Here is a 16181-nt window from a genome sequence, read left to right as displayed (position 1 = left end):
TGCTACCTAGAAAAGGTTCATAGAGAATAAACTGTATCTGATGAGATTATGAGTATATAATTAACAAAACAGACTAAAGATGTAATTCTGTAATTATGTAAATGAAGCCGCTCCAGAGCATGTTTCAATAAAAATATAGACACAGATATCTGCTGTTCTTCATTGTCCATAAATTAGGATTGAAAACAGTCCTGTAGTGTTTGTGTGTGTCTGTACCTATATTTTTACATCTTATATATATGGATATGTGGATTTATGGATAGTTTCCATTTTATCAATTACTGCTATTGCTTACTCAGTTATTAATAAATAATAATTGTTGTGACAGCAGGCAATTACGTTACAAACTTGCCTTTTCAACAAATGGCTAATGTATCCTTCCTATTTATCATTTTACACGAGCTGCATGACACACACACACATGCACGCACACACGCGCAGACACACAGAGTGGTAAGGTCCAGCTGCCTAGCTGGCGGGCACTGAGCTCGCAGCAGTCGACCATAACAACCCTTTCTCCATCAATCAACGATAGAGTGCTCGGCTGTAGTAATGATGTCATCACACTCACACAAACACGTGCACACGTATAGACCACTCAACACACACTTATCTCATCCTCTTTGTTTTGACCTTGAGTTGCTGGTAGATGTGTGTGCCTGCGGTTGTCTCAGTGTGTGCAGAGTGCAAAAGGAATGAGGTTTTTTGTCACTGCTTTGCAAAGATAGCAGGCAAGGATGCAATCTGTTTCTGATATCAGGTACATAAATCTTGCACACATCAAGTATATTACAAATGCACGCACAGACACACACACGCACATGCGGGCGCGCACGCACACACAGTCCCAGACAGACCATTACAAATGCTTTTCAATTGCAACTGAAGTCAAGGTTGTCTGAGTGTGTGTATGTGCATGTGTGTGTTTAGTTTCTTCTTTTCTCTGAAATGCTCTGCAGCACACTCATGTGGTTACATAGAATCAGACATTTAATTTAATTGTATACACTGCATGCATGGATTCAACCTGGAAATATACACTGGCTAATTTGGCTGGCTAAACTTTGCTAGTACCAGTATGAACCCCATTTTACCGTTAGAGCTGCCTTAATTTCTTAATGGCGCAGATTGAACAAGGTGCTGGAAACATTCCTCAGATTTTGGTCAATTTCGGTTGACTTGAGAACATCACACAGATGCTGCAAATTAGTTGGCTGCACATCCATGGTGTGAATCTCCTGTTCCACCAAATCCCAAAGGTGCTCTCTTGGATTCAGATCTGGTGACTATGGAGGCCATTTGGATACACTGAACTCATTGTCGTGACCAAGAAACCAATTTAAGACATGTGTTATTCTTGAGGATGACACATGTATGTATACTTACACTGACACATGCACAGATCTTCTAAGTCCAGTTGTGCCTCTGCCAGGCTCTGAGGCAGGGGGCCAGCACAGTGAGGTGAAGAAAGTGGCAAGAACACTTACTGGCAAATCAGGGGCCAATTAAAAATGCTCAACGCTGTGTGTGTGTGTGTGTGTGTGTGTGTGCGTGTCCGTGCGTGTGTGTGTGTGTCCTTGTTTTACTGCCAAGGAGAGGGTTGGCAAAGAAAGCACGCTTCCTATTCTCTCAGCATGCCCTCTTAACGCAGAAGCTTACACACACACACACACACACACACACACACACACACACACACACACACACACACACACACACAGAGCGAGAAAGGACAGGCATTCATTTGCCCTAAATAAAGACAATGGGGTAAGACAATCCCACGGCTCTGTGTGTGTGTGTGTGTGTGTGTGTGTGTGTGTGTGTGTGTGTGTGTGTGTGAGACAAACACACAAGTGTAGTTTTACAAAGTAATGCTAAGGCAGGACAACACCCTGCCTGTGAATTTGTGTGGGATAAGTAAAAACAAAAAGTAGAAGGGCTGTCAACCTTCACTCAACTGATCTGGCATTAGGGTCTTAATCAGTGGGGAAATATTAAGTTAGTTGCTTTCCTAGATTTTATTGACAGCTAGTGGTAAAAAGTGATGATTGCAACCTCGTTCCTTCCCCAGCTGATTGTGACTGATTAAGTAACGTGAAGCAACATTTTCCAACTTGTTAAAAAGATGTTCTATTTTGCCTTTTTTTGCAAGTGTGGAATGCTCCTCTTATTAAATTACAGTGAAGGCTTTTGATTGATCGAGTCACTATTTTGTTTATTTATATGATATTTTACTGTCACGGAACACTGAACATCAGCTGTCGTGTTCCCACGTTTCAGAGCATTTAATTGGGTTTTAATGTGTTAGCTAACATATTTCAGAACTTTCCTGAACTGTATAGTACTTAATCTATCAGCGTAATTACTGACCACTAAATGTGGTGGTAAGCAGTTTTAACTGGACAGTGACACTAACATATAGTGCTGCGCAAAGGTCGTGAGTCACCTGTCTTTTCTTTATATTTTGGTTCTACGGAGCCAGGCTTTCATATGGTCAAGTGTTCTTGAGCAATAGTTCTCCAGGCTTTCTGGTTTACAGTCCAGTCCTTGTACCGAACCTTTTTCAAAGCAACGAGTTAAGTGGCTTTACAAGCAAGAAATAGAAAAAAAATCCAGCAAAGAGCAGACACAGTAACTCTGTCTGGTCTCATCAGAAATGGTTGGAAGGTTGAATGTCAACAAAAGAGTGAGGTATGCCAAAATACACAAGAAGTGTAGTACAAACAGCAGCGAAACAAGTCTTATTGAGTGACAGAGGACTGAACAAAAGGCAGCCAACTTTCAAAGAAGAACTCCTTCAAGAATCCTGGTGAAATACTGACGACTACTGAAAGAAATTACAAGGAAACATGTTCAAGAGAGTTTAGGCTCAGGTGTTGAAGAATAAAGGTGGTCATACCAAATATTGGCTTACAAGTTTGTTGTAATTGTACAAACTCTGTTTTGGCCTTACATGCATATAAAGAAATGAGAGGTGGTTCCAGAGTTTTGCACGGATTTGTGTCAGGTTAATTAGGCCTGTGATCACAGCAGCAGTATTGGTGTTCCAACTCTTATCCATACTGTAGCTTAGCACTCAATTACATATTGATTCTTTGTTCTTTTAATACAATCACACACAAAAAATATCCTACATGAGATCAATTCTCATTTACCAGTGTGTTTGAAAACTATGACCTCCATCAGTTAAACTGTTCTATACTCTCAGCCTTATAATGGCATTGTTGTTACTTTAGGCTTTGAAACGACTAAGAAGGAAATGCTATTGGGTGAACTAGACATTCCTCTGAGATTGTTCTTATTTTTTCATGTGCGCATGTGCATGTGATTGTTATTTGTTCATCTTCCTACTTTTCAAAAACACATTTTAAGGTTGTATGCTAAAAATAGTCCAGGCCTGTAACAGGAATGATTTGTTTTTGGCACAGATTCAAACACAGCTGCCACGTACACACTTCCAGTAACACGGCAAACATTAAGTAAAGGATAGTGATGATTACTGAAGGACACGGCTCTTTCCAAACACATGTGCGCCTATGATAACATTCCTGTTCTCAGCACCTTAAACGTGCAGAGGGCTGATTCTTCACTTGTGGTATGACAAGATTGTTGGAGTCTAGGGAAATAGGATTGTGGTTGAGGAAGGCATTTCCCTTAAATTACAATGATGGTCAGTCACTCAGTCTACACACACACACACACACACACACACACACACACACACACACACACACACACACACACACACTGCATTCTTCTGCCTCAAGCAACCAAACAGCTGTCAGACACTACGTCAGCTCCTGAAGTATTCCGTCTATGTGTTCTTGTGATTGTGATCGTCTGCCATACTTATAATGACGAATTGTGTGCTGTACTACAGCAAAGGTAATTGGTAAGTAAGTGAAAAGAGAAACTGGATTCTTGAGGCTTTGAAATGGTCTTACTATCCCTCAGTATTTACAGGAAGATAAAGTGCAAAAATCTAGACTTTGAAGGCTTTTTAACCTTGAATTTATCTACTATTTACTAACATTCTGCACAATTCTGCAAAACATTGTTAAATTAAGGTCTGGTTGAGCTCGGCTCTTGAACCCAGCATTTGTGGTTTCTACAGTCTACAGCAAAAAAAGAAAGGAAAGGGAAAAAATGCACCATACATGTTCGACCAAACTTGTGCAGTAGGCATAGGATTTGGCTGCAGTCATGGTAGAAGTGGGTGGATGTTTTATTTGATACACTTGGCGAAAAATGCAAGCACTTAAACAGATGAAGTGATGGTTGAGTGGACAAAAGCATTCATGCCGTAATCACGCCAGCATGCAGTCAAGTACAGCGAAACATTCACACAGAGAACATTTGTTAGGCGTGTTGAATATCATCGCCTTTGAAAGAGAGAGCCACGCACTGTTACATGCATCATTGTGAACCCGCTTACCCAAAGTGAGGGCACAGAACAGCAGCAAAGTCACACAAAAGACTGCAGCTTTGGTGTTTGGTCATTTGTTTACTGGCTCCAACACTTAAAGTAGCTGCTCTGGGAAAAGGCTCTGGGCAATATACCAAACTTTTGTACTGTATGATCACAAGTTTGTCTTGATGACAGTGTCAGACAAGTGAATCAGCATACATAAAACGTCTTTCACCGACTGCTGTTGTACAGGGTCTGTTGTTGAGACTGAGGTAGATTAGCAGCAAATAGATGAATACTGGAGGCATTTTGATCATATGAGCGTTTGCACAGTAGCACTGAATGTGGTCTTTGTTGGTTTGGAGGTTGAATGCACATAATGCAAGTCACTTTTGACAAATAAATTTAATGCTGTATAATTCTGGTACAATATAATGGAAAACCTTAAGGCACATTCATTTTCAGTACACACAATAAAACAACCTCTCATAAATACACACAGGAGCTGGCTACTCCACTGCGGTTTAGAATTAGATCAGCTATTTATTTAATGTGGTTTAAACTGAACCACTCCTGACTAATTTAGCCTCCCTAATTTATGGATGTGATGGATTAATACAGTGTTTATATGTGTAAAATAGACAGCGTACAATGTGGAGTATGGAAAAAGCTTCGGTAGGGGTGGGGTAAGAAATAATTATATCGTATTTATCACAATTTCATTTAAAATTTCAAGTGATTTTCTTCTCTTTATGAAAAATGAAATGGAACAACAAAACCAAGATTAGGACTGATAAAGTTGTGTCACACTATATTTACAGTATTTTACTGATAGATTTTGTGTATTTAAAGTTAAATTAAAGTTTTGTTATTTATTTTAATGAGCTTGTGAGTTATTTAGTCTTCTGGATTCATCCCAAACATTCATTTTTATTGCTATTACTAGTTCATGCCCATCCCACCTGTATTGTTAGCCTGTTTGAGCAGTGAAATTGAAATGGTACTATGCTTGTATAAGGTGTTGTAGCTGCATAAATGGAAAAAAAGGATCATTTTAGCAAGTGGTTGCTAGGCAACATGATGATGATATAATATATTATGTGCAACTGAGCCTTTGTGGATATAAATGAGATGTTATTGTCATGAAATTAAAGGCAAAAATAAAAGGTCATTTCAGGTTGTTGCTAATAATTTTCTTGGATATTAATTAGAGGTTACAGTCATGAAATAAAAAAAGTTGCTTTTATAAAGTCTTATAAGTCCAAAAATCCCCCAAACAGGTCATTTTAGCCTGTTTTTGGATGGTTGCTGGGCAACATGATGACATCATAACGTCTGATATACAGGGTGGGCCATTTATATGGATACACCGTAATAACATGGGAATGGTTGGTGATATTAAAGTCCTGTTTGTGGCACATTAGCATATGTGAGGGGGCAAACTCCTCCAGATGGGTGGTGACCATGGTGGCCATTTAGAAGTCGGCCATCTTGGATACAACTTTTGTTTTTCCAATAGGAAGAGGGTCATGTGACACATCAAACTTATTGGTAATGTCACAAGAAAAACAATGGTGTGCTTGGTTTCAACGTAACTTTATTCTTTCATGAGTTATTTACAAATTTTTGACCACTTATAAAATGTGTTCAGTGTGCTGCCCATTGTGTTGGATTGTCAATGCAACCCTCTTCTCCCACTCTTCACACACTGATAGCAACACCGCAGGAGAAATGCCAGCACAGGCATCCAGTATCCGTAGTTTCAGGTGCTGCACATCTCGTATCTTCACACCATAGACAATTGCCTTCAGATGACCCCAAAGATAAAAGTCTAAGGGGGTCAGATCGGGAGACCTTGGGGGCCATTCAACTGGCCCACGACGACCAATCCACTTTCCAGGAAACTGTTCATCTAGGAATGCTCGGACCTGGCACCCATAATGTGGTGGTGCACCATCTTGCTGGAAAAACTCAGGGAACGTGCCAGCTTCAGTGCATAAAGAGGGAAACACATCATCATGTAGCAATTTCAAATATCCAGTGGCCTTGAAGTTTCCATTGATGAAGAATGGACCCACTATCGTTGTACCTCATATACCACACCAAACCATCACTTTTGTTTTGTTGGGTTAGTGTCAGACCAATAGCGGTGGTTTTGTTTGTTAACTTCACCATTCACATAAAAGTTTGCCTCATCACTGAACAAAATCTTCTGCGTGAACTGAGGGTCCTGTTCCAATTTTTGTTTTGCCCATTCTGCAAATTCTGTGCACCGATCTGGGTCATCCTGGAGTTTGTAAGGGTGCCATTTGTGAGTAGCTAATATCCGCCGAAGGGATGTTCGACTAATGCTACTCTCCAGTGACATGCGGCGAGTGCTACGCTGTGGGCTCTTGCTGAATGAAGCTAGGACAGCCACTGATGTTTCTTCATTAGTGACAGTTTTCTTGCGTCCACATTTTGGCAAATCCAACACTGAACCAGTTTCACGAAACTTAGCAAGCAGTTTGCTGACTGTAGCATGGGAGATGGGTGGACTCATAGGGTGTCTTGCATTGAAATCTGCTGCAATGACCCGGTTACTGCATTCACCAGATATCAACACAATTTCGATCCGCTCCTCACGTGTTAACCTCTTTGACATGTCAATGGCTGTGAACAAAGAGAAACTTGTAAATAACCCATGAAATAATAAAGTTACGTTGAAACCAAGCACACCATTGTTTTTCTTGTGACATTACCAATAAATTTGATGTGTCACATGGTCCTCTTCCTATTGGAAAAACAAAAGTTGTATCCAAGATGGCTTCTAAATGGTCACCACCCATCTGGAGGAGTTTGCCCCCTCACATATACTAATGTGCCACAAACAGGACTTTAGTATCACCAACCAGGGCTCGCAAAATCGCTAGCCCGACGTCCCGGGGCTAGCGATTTTTCCAGTCGGGCTACCAAAATCTATCTCTGCCCTGCCTGTCGGGCTATTGTAGGAAGGAAAAATATATGTCAATGCTTTTGCATTCTTTCGGAAATGTAGTTGGGTAATTATGTCATTGGCATCGGTGAGCCACCGTCAATATGTGACATATTGAAATCGCGTTTGAATTTGCGCTTGTTTTTTGCTTTCACTTTGCAATCGTGTGAACTATGTATAGAGAGCGACATCACTGAGTGATGATAATTTGCGCACCAATTCCTCTGACATCGTCTTATCAATCGTTAGCTTACTATGCAAACATGACAAGTGAAATCTCCCGCAGCAAGCTTAAACATATGAGAGGTTGATCGCGCAGAGAATCGCTGACGGTTATGTGTGTGTGTGTGTAAAAGCAGCAGGATATATATTTTAGTTCTGCTGAGCCAAATAAGACAGGTCAGGGTGAAGAAGTGACAGCCAAAGAAAAGCTTACCACAAAACGGAAAAGTTATGACAAATCAGACTATAAGGCAAAAAGAAAGTGCAGCTTTATGGTTTCATGGACAAAAGAATCTCTGTGGCTGCAATATGACGAGCTAAATAACCAGGGCTGCACATAAGTGGTCCGCAGGTGCGCATTCGCTGTCAAAGAAAAAAAAAAGAAAAAAAAACGCGCACAAGATATGAAGTTGCAACACGTGTTTGCATACATAAGATTTTCTGGAGGAGGACAGACATTTGTTTAAAACTCTTAAAGATGTCGAAGAAGCTCCTTTAAGCAATTACTTTGGTGTTCCTCCACCTCCAAAGAAATGTCAGAAGGAGTCCGAACCACAAAAGAAGCGCGTATTCTCGGAAAAGTGGTTGCAGGAGGTGATCTGGCTTCAAACAAATGATGAACGCACAGAGATGTGGTGCGGAATGTGCCGTGAAAATCCCACTCTAGCGGACAAAAACAGTGCTTTTTATATGGACGCAAACGCGCGTTGCAACTTCTTATCTGGTGCGCGTCTTTTATTTTGACAGCGAATGCGCACCTGCGGACCACTTATGTGCACCAGTGTAAATAACATAATGTTCTGCCGGGTGTGTTGTTGGTTTTCTCTCGATTTCTGAGTCGACAAGCGCCTTTGTTACTGGGACCAGTCATTTTAAAAAAGGCCCCCATTAGAAGCCATGAGAAATGCAAGAAATGCATTATTGCTCAGTCTGCAATATCTTTCCCAGAACAAACACCAATTGCAAATAACATACTAAAAATAAACCTGAAAAATCTGTTTATAACAGCGTACTATGTTGCAAAGAGTGAACTACCACTGGCAAAATTTAGCAGTCTTTGCAAACTTCAAAGAGCAAATGGCCTAGATCTTGGTTCCACTTGTCTCTTACCCGTGACTTCAGTGGAAATTTTAAATTCAGGATCTGACACAGACTGATTCATGTTCTACACAGTTCTTACAAGTTCATAGAAATTTCTGTTCAATTAGAACCAAGTATTTGAGTTGATGATTGTAATTTTTATACAATATTATACTTTAATGTATAATATTGTAAAGGAAACAAAACAGGAAACAAAACATCAATCAAAAAATTGCTCTCTTTTTTTATTCGGACTACTTACATTTATTTTGGGCTACCAAAAACTGAAGAGTCCCTGCCCGAAGGGCTACCAGGGATTTTGAAATTTTGAGAGCCCTGCCAACCATTCCCATGTTATTACGGTGTATCCATATAAATGGCCCACCCTGTAGATAAGAGCCTCTAGGAGCCTAAGATGTACCTATGTGCCAAGCTTGGCTGCTCAACTCATTACGGTCTAGGAAGAGTTGGCAGTCAAAGAAACAAACTCACAGACAGAGATTTCCTGTTTCATAGTAAAATGGTACCAACCCAAACAGCCAGAGAGATCTCCTATTCCTTATTGCTCATATTCAGACTTATTAAATTCATTACTTTGCACGCGTGATTAAGTCATGGACAACAACTTTAACAAAGCTATTAAGATGCACAGGCTCTACTCCCATTATTGGTAAAAGACCAAAGTCAGAACAAGACAAACTGTTGATTAATGAACTCAGAGTTCAGATATCCATTAAGCTCTTTTTTTTCGTTTCTTAAAGCCTTTGAACGAATCTACTACCTGGACTTGCTGAATAATTTTCAGCTGACAGACATTTCTGGTGTATTTGTTATTATTCTGAAGATGTGCGGATTCAAAAGTATCAAACTACCATGAACAAGATGTTGCTTTGAAATAGAGAAAATATTCAGTCAAAAGATTAGACCACATGTATTAAGCAGAGGTGGGACCAAGTCATTGTTTTGCAAGTCTCAAGTAAGTCTCAAGTCTTTATCCTCAAGTCTCAAGTCAAGTCTCAAGTAATGTCAGGCAAGTCAGAGTCGAGTCTCAAGTCACTGGTGTAAAAGTCCGAGTCAAGTCACAAGTCTGAAACTTTGAATTTCAAGTCCTTTCGAGTCTTTAAAAAAAACAAACGAAAAAAGCATGTTGCAGTTATATGCTAAATGTAAATATTAGACCATGTAATTTTAAAATCTGTGTTTTTCTCAACACATGACAAAATAGTGAACTTAGAAAATATACACAAATTGTGAAATTGCACCTCTTTAAAATGCAGCTCAATTAAACTTAGCTCCAAGAATAATTTTCACCGACAGTTCTGAGATACGCTGCATGTTATTCTTGGATGCGGTTGTAGGACCAGCTTTAAAATCGCATGACAAAAATATCATACACATTAAAAAAAACTGTATCACCAACGTAGCCTGGAAAACATTTGCTAGTTAGATGAAGTCAGCTATCTCATCTTAGCATATTTATATGCATATTTATAATTATACGGTTCTTGGAGTGAGTGCATACACTCATGAAGTTTAGTAACTTCCGGTCACTGCAACAAGCCCAGGTACAGTTTACCGACGGATGGGTGCAGGACCTTGAAATGCACCGTGTAGAACGAAAGACCATCGTACGTATCATAAGTTTACCAGTCTCACAAATCGTCTTCATAAATACACATTCGTTAACCGTTTATTAATAGGACCTTTGAGCTCAACGGTAATTAATTAGTAGTGGAAATAATTTCTGGTAGCATCACAGAAATGTAGCAGTGACAATAATACTGTATGCTGTAATCGTACTGGGCAATTAGTGATACAAAAAACCTGTTTTATCCTGTGAATAAAAGCATATGTTTTTGTCAGTGTACCATAATAACAGAAGCGAAACGCAATATTGTGTCAGGACAATTCACTATTTATGCACAATAAATAAAGGAGCATAGCGCGACAATTTCTGTTCAGCGCCAGACTTGCTTGTAACCTATATCACCAATTATGTTATGAAAATGACGTATTAACTACAACAGCAGACTGACCTTTGTGTAAATGCTTGGAGCAGACTAACCTGTGAGCTGGAGTGTTCTAGGACGTTATATTTGATCTTTGAATGGCTGCAATCCAGTTGCCTCTTTGTTACTTCGGAAACATGGCTCGAACAATTTCTCTTCAACGACGTAATCCGATAACAACCGATCTCTTTACCCGTCGGCTTCCCGTGGCTGTCATGCGACCGGCTATTGCAGTTAATAATACAACAGCTTCTTGACATTTTTGTGTTTCTTTTTATCGCTGTTTAACTGATTTTAATTGAAAGCCTGCGTGCGCTAGTACCGCTTGCCACGAGTTCCCAGAATCCTTTGCGGTTCTACCCGTGAATGACGTCACATTTTCAATCTCCATATAATATGCATGTTAAATTTTATATTTGGGGTAAAATATCAAGTCTTTTCAAGTAAACCGGTTCAAGTCCAATTCAAGTCCCAAGTCATTGGTGTAAAAGTCCAAGTCAAGTCACAAGTCTTAGAACATTTTTTCAAGTCAAGTCTAAAGTCATAAAATTAATGACTCGAGTCTGACTCGAGTCCAAGTCATGTGACTCGAGTCCACACCTCTGGTATTAAGCACTGTTAAGGGAGATGGACTGCTGTTGCGGTACTTCCACCTTAAAAGCCGTATTAAGCAAAGCAATTCAAGTGCAACAACTCTTACAATCACTTACAATAAGCGTGATTAGGAGGTTAATGAGGTAAAACTCTTACACCGTAGATTTCTTATATTTTCTGTGTGTGGATATTAAAAAGACATTATTAAGTACTTTATTTTATAATGACTAATAAATAAGGTCTGACAGTATTGGTTCTGCTCATGAAGCTGTAGAAATCATGTTACTTTTGTTTTTTTACCCTTCACAATCTAGAACAGAGATTTATCTCAGCTTGTGTGTGAGGAGAAAGGAGCAGGTGTCTCTGTTTAAGAGACCCCAGGTAGTTGAAGGATTAAATAGACAGCTGATTCAGATTACAGGCACAGTCTGAAGTAATTAGAGCATCATGTGAAGGGTGATTTAGATATCAGTTATATGATTAGCTTTTTTGAATTGTAACAAGTCTATTTTATCGCAATAATTCTAATTTACAGATATGAGAAATGAGCAAATAAAGCATTGTTAGTTGGTTGGTTTGTTTTTTGTTTTTTAATAAGAGAAGCTTATAAGCTGATAAATTGTGTTGATAAGATGAGAAGGTCTGTTTTGTTTTCCCTGAAAGTTGGTGCAGCGTTAGATGAAAACCCTCGCTGTCTGTCCTGCTTTGCCCTCACTTCTTATCATCCTCCTCCCTTTCTGCTGACATTTTTCAGCTTTTCATACTCCCTGCTGTGCCTCGCTGGCTATGCCAGTGTTGTCATCCCATTGAGTTTCTATCTGCCTCTTCTCTGCCACCATCTGTTTCTCTCCTCTGCCTCTCTGTTGTCTCCCTCTTCCTCCCTGCTTGCTTTACCTCTCTGTCCCCTCTTTTCTCTCCATCTGTCTTTATTTTTCATCACCTCTGGATTGTCTGTACTCTACTTTTTCTTTGGTCTCTCAACATATTTTTTGGCTCTCTGGTGCTGGGTTTTCTTTCTCTGTGTGTAATGCTTCTTCCCTGCATCCCCCTTTTCTCCCTTGTATTTTTTATACCATGTGATCAATTCCTTTGCCAGTTAGTGTTTGCTAATCCATGGCCTCAGTGCTCATCTATTTTTTCCTCTTTCTCCTCCTTACATAAACCCATTACAAGTCTCTGTAATACACAGAACCCCTCTTGCTTTCTTTGTGCAGACACTTTAACGCATGTGTAAATGTTTAAGCCTGATTCTGTTGCGCACTATCAGTTTTAACCAGATATTTATTTTCTCTCTTCCTCTCTCCGTCCCACAGAGTGATCATGCATAACTTAAAAAGTGTGAATGGAATGACATATTTTACTATCACAAAACCAGCCAAATGCTGTAATCCCATCTCGGTTTCTTATGAGCTGCAATGAAACACTTTCCCACAGCTAAGACAGCTGCATACAAACTTCCCTCCCACACCTCCCCACCTCTTTTCTTGTTGTCAGACATATAAGAACTAGGTCAGTAGGATGTTTGGCATCCCACATATACCCCATAAACATTCATAGACACACACATACTGCCGCTGACTAACAGCAGGGAACATGTGTCTTGTATCCCCATAACATAGCCGTCACTCCAGCACAACCTGCCTAATTAGTCCCACAGAGTGTGTACACACTGTCGACAATCAGCTAGTCTGTCTCTTATGTTGGTGCGTGGGCGTCTGCTCGAGTCAGCTTGTTGCACATTTGATGTCTTTAAAGATACTCTGGAGTTTCTTCCCCGAGTATGACATGCACTGTGTATAATGATGACCTGCAGTTTTTAAAACAGCGAAGCACTTGAAGCTTCTCATAGATATGGAAGTGCTAGATGTCCCCCACCTTTTCTCTAACAAATATCACAAATCATTTTTAACTTATGTTCATGCACAGCAACAATCGCAGCATAAAATCCACCTATTCACACATAATTCATCAACATCCACATAATCATGACAGAAGTGGGGTTTTTTGTCTTATTGTAGGACTTTTATTTACTTGTTTGTAGCAAAATAATCAGAACCACGGTTTTTCTTCTTGAATCAAAGAAGAGCAGTGATTATTTTTATTGATGGAACAATGCAGTCTGTCCTCAGCTGTGTGTCCAGATCCATTCTTGCTATTGCTGACACAGCGTATATGAATATATGTGAATTTATATAAACATATGCGCTTTCCCCCTATATTTCCCTATAAATTTTGAGTAACTTTGTTTGTTGTTTTCATTCACCAGGGAGTGCTGTGTCCCTGAGTCAACACACTGCATTCTGGGATAGTCTGGAACCCTCTCCATGGGCTGTACCACCTGCTGACACACCTGGGGGCTCTGGAGGGGTTGTGTTGAATGAGGTAAAATTGTCTTTGCATTGATACCATGGTGAAAATTATTTTTTAAAAAGCATCTTCTGTTCTTTGCTATGTAATCTAGTTTCGTCTGTGCACGGCGACCCGCTGCGTATCGTGTTTTTAAGTTGCTAGAACTCAGGTTGTGCTTGACAACCTAGGACACAGTAGTTGGCTCATTACTGCTGAATCACAACTGACAAACTGCTATCACATTGTTATTTCAACCTAAAAGCTGTTAGTCTGCCATGGTTAATTTGATGTTATTAGTTCTGGCATCAAGGACTTTTCCAGATCAGTGTTTTCTCTTTGACTAAGAGTGCAGTTTTGCAATAAACCTGACATTCCAACTGCTGCACAGATGCGTGTTTAGCAAGGTTCAAATCAGCGACTTCTACATGTAAAAAACAACACACCAAAAACCACCTTTCATATGTGAGGTAAATGTACGGCTTGAGAAGGAATTGTTTGGTTTACAGCTTTGTTTGCATTGCATATGTATTTCTAATGTTTTTCTTTCAGTATCTGCTATCTAATATTTCTCTACAAATAGAGCTGCTGTTCTTCACATTTCTTGAAAAGCACAGACTACAACTGCTTTGATTTTCTCTGAATTACTCACTGCGAAAGTGCTGTCTTTTTGTGGTAATATCGATCCCCAAAGGGGAAATTCTGTTTCGCTTCCTACCTTTACCGCAGGGAAGTAAGATGGCAGGGTCAGCTACAGAATAGCACCTTTGGAGCTGCTGCCGATTATCTCACTCACAGACATTTCAGTGAGGTCAAGGATTTGAACTCGGGTCTTCTGTTTGATGGATAGCCTCTCAGCTCACTATAAGCTGTTTTCCCAGTGAGTCACAAGGAGAGAAACAAGTTTTAAAGTAGAATATTTTAACTCCTTTTAAGGGTAATCACTTTGGTAATCACATCTAGTAGAGATGCTTAAACACTGGTTTGAAGACAAAAAAAGTGAGCTGTACTGTCAGTAAGGCTGGTTCTTATACAGTATGTCATTGCTTTTTCTTTTTCTTTTTTTGGAGTAGAAAACATGTTCCTGCCTGTTGTTGTGATGCAGTGGCAGTAAGGGAATGCACTGTGGTCCACATCTCTATCCACCAGTTTACTGCTGCCTCAAAAAAATAAGAAAGAAAAAAAAATCACATATACTGTAAGTACACATCCACAGAGAGAACAACAAACCCATTTACCCCACAGGGAGCAGCCAGCACGGCAGTTTCACTGCCTCTCTATGCTTTTGTATGTCTCTGTCTTCCTGCCTCCCTAACCCCCCCCCCCCCCCCCCCTCCTTCCTTGAGTTAATTGAAACTCAAATAAATGAAGATTTATTAGCGTCATATTGATCAAAACATATTGTGTCCTAAAAAACGTCTCACTGCACTGCTTGTTGAAGAGTACAAATATGAATTTAGAAAATGTCCCTCTTCTTCTTCTTTTTCTGTAACGGTGTTGAAGTGCACACGGCTGTTATTTCCTCCTTCACACTATCACCCTTCTTGTCAAATCCAAACAGTAAAAATGTGTGAGTGCTCGTGAGTGTGGGTGAGAGAGAGTAAAGCAGAGAGACAGAGAGAGAGAGTGTCGGTGCTATTCTTGGCTGGTTGGGGAAGTCTTGGCTCCCTGGCGTATGGGAAAAGGGCTCTTGGCAAGTCTCGAATCGAGGCATTCCATTATGTTGTCCTCTTGAAACACACACAGACATGCAAACTTGTTTTTGCCACTTAAAAGGACGTCGCATTCACCAAAACTTACTCAAAGGAGATTTTAACCATAATCACTATGTGCTAAATCCAAATCGTTACATTCACGAAACATTAAGAATTTACCCTAAAATGTGATGGTTTACATTTCAGTTGTAGAAACACGCCAGTAGCTTTCTAGTACTAGTACTTTATGCCCCGAGGCTCAAAGCTAGTTTCACTGTCACTCAGTTGCGCACACACGCAGACAGCATTCAGCACAATATCCTTCGAATCAATTGCCTAAGGAGTGGGAGGCTGTCTGCATGGCTTCTATCAGCTAATAGATCTCTCAACATCCCTTTCTCTCTACCTCTGTTACTCGCTCTCTTTGTCCGTCTCACTGCAGCGCAAGTACAAGGTGACATCACTGTCTCGTTCACCGTCTCTCATATCTTCTTTCTGCTTCGCCATCATTTACTTGTACTTTAATCCCGCTCCCCCACTCCTGGTCCCGGTGTCCATCTCTCCTGCCCTCTTTTTTTTTTCTTTTTTCTTTTTTTTTTTACCCTCTTCTCTCTGTCCTTCCCTCTGTTTCTCTACCACTGCAAAGGCTTACATAACTGCAGTCAAACCCTCTGGTGTTCCAGGCAGAGATTGGGTTTGGTGTTGAAATGGGGTCATGGTCAGAGGGTGTTGTGTCTCAGGAGGACACGTACGACCATCCTGAAGGCAATTTGTGAGTGTTTGAGTGTGCGTGTGAGACTGGGGTTAGGGGGAGTCCCAATAAAGATAGTAAAACAAGGGTGTGTGTCTTTCTA

General features: G+C 40.2%; 1 protein-coding gene across 3 annotated transcripts in view; it reads left to right on the top strand.

Annotated features, from left to right (window-relative positions):
• The window catches only part of atxn1a (ataxin 1a), a 118392-nt gene that overhangs the window by 70987 nt on the left and 31224 nt on the right, over positions 1-16181 (top strand). For all 3 annotated transcript variants that reach the window (XM_085261301.1, XM_085261303.1, XM_085261302.1), the window contains exon 3: positions 13554-13669. The gene's annotated coding sequence lies outside the window, so the exon portion shown is untranslated. The remainder of the gene's footprint in view (positions 1-13553; positions 13670-16181) is intronic.

The sequence above is a fragment of the Mchenga conophoros genome, linkage group LG22 (genome assembly GCF_057382185.1).
Source record: "Mchenga conophoros isolate Kocher_MC1m ecotype Shallow Benthic linkage group LG22, M_conophoros_male_GT1.1, whole genome shotgun sequence".
In the NCBI taxonomy this organism is placed as follows: domain Eukaryota; kingdom Metazoa; phylum Chordata; class Actinopteri; order Cichliformes; family Cichlidae; genus Mchenga; species Mchenga conophoros.
This window is presented reverse-complemented; position numbering and strand designations above follow the sequence as displayed.